The sequence below is a fragment of the Cherax quadricarinatus genome, chromosome 4 (assembly GCF_038502225.1).
Source record: "Cherax quadricarinatus isolate ZL_2023a chromosome 4, ASM3850222v1, whole genome shotgun sequence".
Taxonomy (NCBI): Eukaryota; Metazoa; Arthropoda; class Malacostraca; order Decapoda; family Parastacidae; genus Cherax; species Cherax quadricarinatus.
Window position 1 is genome coordinate 62,591,867 of NC_091295.1, and position 6,111 is coordinate 62,597,977.

General features: G+C 47.7%; 1 protein-coding gene across 3 annotated transcripts in view; it reads left to right on the top strand.

The window, feature by feature from the left end:
* Nucleotides 1-4,199: 4,199 nt before the first annotated feature.
* The window catches only part of LOC128684495 (band 7 protein AGAP004871), a 1,214,601-nt gene continuing 1,212,689 nt past the window's right edge, over nucleotides 4,200-6,111 (top strand). For all 3 annotated transcript variants that reach the window (XM_053770702.2, XM_070096985.1, XM_053770705.2), the window contains exon 1: nucleotides 4,200-6,111. This exon is cut by the window's right edge and continues 916 nt beyond it. The gene's annotated coding sequence lies outside the window, so the exon portion shown is untranslated.

Consider the following 6,111-nt stretch of genomic DNA (forward strand, 5'->3'; position numbering starts at 1 on the left):
ACCTGTTCCCTTATTTTTTTTTCACTCCCTTCCTTCGTATTGGCCCCTTCTTTTCTTTTAAACCCTACCGTCCTGTTACTCCCTCCTCCCTCACAACATGCCTTCCTGTTTCCCCCTTTCTTGCCGTTTCCCCCTCCCTCACATCCTTCCTCCCCCCTCCTTTCTTCAACTCTCCATTACCCAAACTGGGAAACACAAATAGAAGCTCTTTGTTGATTAACGATTTTTGATGTCAAGAAAACCATTAGAATGAGAGTTAAAATGCTTGGTTCATGATTACACTGTGTTGGTGCAGTGTGAAGAGTGGTTCATGGAGCGGCAAGACGGTGCGAGAGAGAGAGAGAGAGAGAGAGAGAGAGAGAGAGAAAGAGAGACTCATGCACATTCACAAACCCTACAGTGATCAAAGGAAACCAAGAGAAAGAGAGAGGGAGTGAAGTCAGAAAAATGTTTTATCGAGACCATTTGTTGCCGTGCGCAGTAGCCTTGAAAGGTAAGTTCACTGGTGATGACCAGTACAGTGGACATCACCAGTGAACCTCCTAGCAGTCTCTGTACCTAGCAGTCCCTGTGCCTAGCAGTCTCTGTACCTAGCAGTCTCTGTGCCTAGCAGTCTCTGTGCCTAGCAGTCTCTGTACCTAGCAGTCTCTGTACCTAGCAGTCTCTGTACTTAGCAGTCTCTGTACTTAGCAGTCTCTGTACCTAGCAGTCTCTGTACTTAGCAGTCTCTGTACCTAGCAGTCTCTGTACCTAGCAGTCTCTGTGCCTAGCAGGTTCACTAGGTTTTAGTGAATAACCACTCAATAATGTACCAGATATGTGTGTGTGTGTGTGTGTGTGTGTGTGTGTGTGTGTGTGTGTGTGTGTGTGTGTGTGTGTGTGTGTGTGTGTGTGTGTGTCTGTCTGTGTGAGTATGAGAGAGAGAGAGAGATGTTGATAATGCAATAAAGAGAGATTAAGTGATAGATTAAGAGAGAGAGAGAGAGAGAGAGAGAGAGAGAGAGAGAGAGAGAGAGAGAGAGAGAGAGAGAGAGAGAGAGAAAGAGAGAGGGAGAGGCGGCAGGTTCCAGATATATATTCACCATGTTCTGTGTTTCTGACGGTTCCATTCCCTTCATCACTCATTATCTTCTCTTGTCTGCCTCCTCTCCTTCCCCACACTCGCTCTCTCTCATTTCGTTTCCCTTTTGACCACTCCTTCGTATCTCCGTGCAGGGTCTGTGTGTGTGTATCTCGTGTGTTCCGCCGCTTGTGTGCGTTTTAGTGCTGGCAAAGTTGGGATGCTTAATGTGCACACACGTGTGTACCTCCATGTTACGTACATGGTGTGCTCTCCTCATGCGTACACCACGACCATCGCCTCCACCTCTATCACCCCTTTACCTCCATCACACCTCCACCACCACCATCATAACCACCACGACCGCCACCACCATAACTACCACAACCACCACCATAACTACCATATCCACCATAACAACCACTACCTAAACTAGCACCACCACCATAACTACCACAACCACCATAACAACCACTACCACCACCATAAATACCACAACCACCACTATAACCACAATAACCACAACCACCACCATAACTACCAAAACCACTATAACAACCACTACCATCTTAACTACCACCACCACCATAACTACCACAACCACCACAATAACCACAACTACCACCATAACTACCTCAACCACCACTGTAACCACAATAACCACAACTACCACCATAACTGCCACAAGCACCAATCCTAAAACCACTAATCATCACTATTACTTCCCAACAAAGCTACGTCTCCCCCCCCCAAACACCACAACCACCACATGTCAACAGATCGATATGTCACTATCACCACATCAACACCAGACATTACCACTCCATCAACAGGTCACCACGACTTCTCAGTAACTATCACCACCTCAGTAACTATCAGCGACCACCACCAACACCCCCCCCACTAACAACATCAACAATACCAACACCAACATAAGTCTGACTACACGACATCACAAGCATCAACCAACACATTACCACAACAACCATCACAACCACCAAGCAGCTATCACAACCACAATACCCACATCCACCCCAACAACAATCAGCACATAATATGCCCACCACCACCACCACCACCATCGTCACAATCACCACCACCACTATCACCACCACCACAATCACCACCACCACCACCACAATCACCACCACCACTATCACCACCACCACAATCACAACCACCATCACAATCGCCATCACCACCACCACAATCACCACCACAATCACCACCACCACCACCACTATCACCACCACCACAATCACCACCACCACCACTATCACCACCGCCACTATCACCACCACCACAATCACCACCACCACCACTATCACCACCACCACTATCACCACCACGACTATCACCACCACCACAATCACCACCACCACAATCACCACCACCACCATTCCACAACAAACATCACCACCGATTCGGCACATCATTATCAAAATCATCACCTTACCACCATCACCACATCAAATGAAACATCATCTTATACTACAGCCGCCATCACCACCATAACCCACTACGACCATCACCACCATAACCCACTACGACCATCACCACCATAACCCACTACGACCATCACCACCGTAACCCCCTACGACCATCACCACCATAATCCTCTACGACCATCACCACCGTAACCCTCTACGACCATCACTACCATAACCCTCTACGACCATCACCACCGTAACCCACTACGACCATCACCACCATAACCCCCTATGACCATCACCACCGAAACCCAATACGACCATCACCACCATAACCCCCTACGACCATCACCACTGTAACCCACTACGATCATCACCACCATAACCCTCTACGACCATCACCACCGTAACCCACTACGACCATCACCACCATAACCACCTATGACCACCACCATCGTAACCCAATACGACCATCACCACCATAACCCCCTACGACCATCACCACCGAAACCCAATACGACCATCACCACCATAACCTCCTACGACCATCACCACCGTAACCCACTACGATCATCACCACCATAACCCTCTATGACCATCACCACCGTAACCCACTACGACCATCACCACCATAACCCCCTACGACCACCACCATCGTAACCCATTACGACCATCACCACCATAACCCCCTACGACCATCACCACCGTAACCCAATACGACCATCACCACCATAACCCCCGACGACCATCACCATCGTAACCCACTACGACCATCACCACCATAACCCCCTACGACCATCACCCCCGTAACCCAATACGACCATCACCACCATAACCCCCTACGACCATCACCACCGTAACCCACTACGACCATCACCACCATAACCACCTATGACCACCACCATCGTAACCCAATACGACCATCACCACCATAACCCCCTACGACCATCACCACCGAAACCCAATACGACCATCACCACCATAACCTCCTACGACCATCACCACCGTAACCCACTACGATCATCACCACCATAACCCTCTATGACCATCACCACCGTAACCCACTACGACCATCACCACCATAACCCCCTACGACCACCACCATCGTAACCCATTACGACCATCACCACCATAACCCCCTACGACCATCACCACCGTAACCCAATACGACCATCACCACCATAACCCCCGACGACCATCACCATCGTAACCCACTACGACCATCACCACCATAACCCCCTACGACCATCACCCCCGTAACCCAATACGACCATCACCACCATAACCCCCTACGACCATCACCATCGTAACCCACTACGACCATCACCACCATAACCCCCTACGACCATCACCACCGTAACCCGCTACGACCATCACCGCCATAAATACTACCACCACCATCACCACCACATCCCCACACATCACCAGCAGCAGCTTATCAACACATCGCCTACAAAATCATCTCATCATTCCCACCACATCCACACATCATCCCACATCAGCCACCACCTCCTCACAGACATATCAGCCCTCTACCTCAAATACATCACCAACACGTAACACACCACCACTACCACCAGCAGCAGAGTGAAGGTGGTCCAGGGCTGGTGGGCGGGCTGGTGGTTGGGTGCGTGGGTGAGCTATTGGGTGGGAGGGAGGGAGGCCTCCACTCAACCACTAACACAGCAGACCAGTGCCACAGTCGAGCGGTGCCAACCCTCCCGCACGGGCCCAGCCATTGGCACTCTTCCTCTCGCTCCTCCTCCTCCTCCTCCTCCTCCTCCTCCACCACCTCCTCCGTTGGGGGGAGCACCTCACCTGCCGTGGAGCCTCAGGTGAACCCCAGGGGAACCATCACGGCACCGCTGGTTTTGCCCTGGAGGTGTGGAGGGGTTCAGGTTTTACTTTTGAGGAACCTGATGACAGGGTAACCTGAGAGCCTAGGTGACTGCAAGGTGTTACTGTACTTCTCCCCCGACACGTGTGCGCCACCAAGGTGTACATCTTTTGTGCCTCAGTGAAAATTATCGCGAGCAAATGCCCTAAATGGAAATTCGTGATTAGCTTGCATTCTTGTGCACCTGTTTATCACTGGCCAGTGAACCCCTGTATGTCAGAAAGTGAATGTAAACACGGCCCCAAGCTGTAGTGAAAGCCGTAGTCGTCTTGAGTGGACGACTTTAATGCTGTGCTGTTAGACGAATGTGTCCTCTTGAACATATAGGTGAGGGCACTGCGGTGTGCGCAGTGTCTTGAGATGACAGTGCACGCAGTGTCTTGAGATTATCACAGTGACGTTCCGAGGAAGCTAGGTGACGAGTGCGTGCGTGTGCGTGTGCGTGTGTGTCCACAGATCAAGAAAAAAAGTAAAACGACGGTTTATATAACTCATATAATGTTACTGTATCGGCTGTAAGTTTTTTAAACATAATAAGTACCACATTATTAAACTCAAATTTATGCCTAAGTGCTGTAAAAATGTCTATTGTATTCGGTACTAAATATTATATTAACACGAAAAAACATTAAAACTACTATAATTGCAAACTCCGAAAACAAAAACGCCTGACGTATGATTATTATAATATTGCCTGCGTCATATATTTGTAAATATCTAGACCCGTTTACAGATACTTAGCAGTAAGCGGATGTAACTTATACGACCGTTTACAATGCCCCTTTACACGTGCCTATCGAACAGTGCCCTATGATTGTCTTTCTTGAATACCAAATGGATTAAGAAGAAAAACGTTTTTCATTAAAATCTAAATAAAGTGTTTAACTCAACCTGTGATTCATCTGTGATAGATATATGTTCTGCCGGCTTCATAGAGTCGCCAATACAACACTGATGACAATCTCTCACTCTCTCAGGGCCACCGAAGAGCTTCTCATGTATGTTTATGTAAGTAACCCTGAGAACATGCTTCACCGTCTACATAAGAAGACAAACTAGATCACTACAGCACTGACCTCAGCAGCAGATGAGTTGTGAAGCGTGTTAATCAATCATATAAATCTCTCTGGAGAAACTTAATTAACTTTTAACAATATAACACGTACAAGAACACTGCCGCACATTTAATAACAAAATTACTGGAGTTTCGATATAGTTTTTAGAAGAAACTCATAGATGGTGAGGCAACAACGCTCTGGGAGTAAGTCTGTATAAGGGACCATTGTAGGCATCACCACTGTTCAATTGTTCTTCATGGTTCACATTAGTTCAAACCCTATATTACAGAACCTTGAATTACTAAATATTTTAAAGAAATTCTCGAGTGAAATGACTAGAGCGAAGTGGACGAGATCTGGCCAGTAATATATCACTGGCTATATCTGAGGGATATTGACACATAGTCCCGAAATAAAAATATAATAACCTCTGACTCAATTCTCTCACAGCATTCAGAGAAAAACAGGTCAGACGTAAATCGTATCGACTCAGAAATGTCAAGAAATTTGCTCTCGAGGTACTGAAGACGATTTCTTGGAAAACTTGTTCTCCTGTGCCTTTCCTATCCGCATCTCGCAAGTTCCAAACCTATTGTTCTATGCCTCGCGAGTTGCTGAGTGTCTTCTCTGAAAAATAAGGCTGAAATCTAGAGAACACATGGAAGT